We start from the raw sequence: 1038 nt of genomic DNA, 5'->3' as shown, positions 1-1038 counted from the left end.
GGTTGGAGAGGAAGAAGTACATAGGGGAGTGGAGGTGAGGATCCATGGTTGACAAAATCATAATGGTGCCATTGCCTAAACAGCTCAAGGAGTAGATGATCAGGATGACCGCAAAGAGAGCCGTTTCCAGCTGGGGCTGGTTGGAGAAGCCCAGGAGAATGAATCCAGAGAAGGCGCTGTCGTTAGCTCTTTCCATTGTACTCTACTTGTTGGAATTAAGCAAACTCCATACTGTTAAGCTGTTTGTTTAATCCACGTCTTTTCCCCTGAGTAAGTAGAGTTTGTGAGGAAGCTTGAGGCCTTTTCACAGTTACTCTTTTGTTGACAAACAAGGGGGTGCTAGAGAGTTACTATGTAAGAGTACCTTCTGTGTTTCAGGCACTGACCGAAGCACTTTCTATGCAGTTTGTCACAACAACTCTGTGAGCTTGGCATTATCATGATTTCTGCTAAATATGTGAAGGAACTGAGGGTTAAAGAGATGCAGTGATTTTATCAGAGTGATGTACTTAGTAAATCACAGAGGCAGGATTCCAACAGACTCTAAAATATGAGTTCTTAACTGCTGGGGATACTGTCTTTATGATGTATGAACTACAAAGATAACTCGAGTTTCTCAAAAATTAAATCTAGATGTTCGAAATAAGTTACAAATATGTACTGCCTTAGTCCTTCTCTGGACGATTGAAATATTTAGACTGGCTTTCTTGCTTCTGCTTTGTGTAGAGAAAAATATTTCTTTCTGAAAATGGACAGATAATAAAATTTACTATGAACAATTTTATTAAAATGGGAACAATATATTTTAATAAGTAAAGTCATGGAGCCTTTGATATGGAGTCTGTAATCATGTCTATTGATTGGAAAACTTTTATTGGAAGTGATTTAGAATTCACTGTCCATACTGTATGTTCCAGAGGACTAAGCCTGAGAAACTCTCATTGTTACCACTTTCAGTGAAAACTCAGCAAAGCACCAATGAGTTTTTGTTTTCTTTCCTTATGTCTTTTAAAATTGCTTAATATGATAGAGCAAATA

Source organism: Bison bison, unplaced genomic scaffold (genome assembly GCF_000754665.1).
Source record: "Bison bison bison isolate TAMUID 2011002044 unplaced genomic scaffold, Bison_UMD1.0 scf7180017861702, whole genome shotgun sequence".
NCBI classification, from domain to species: Eukaryota; Metazoa; Chordata; class Mammalia; order Artiodactyla; family Bovidae; genus Bison; species Bison bison.
This window is presented reverse-complemented; position numbering follows the sequence as displayed.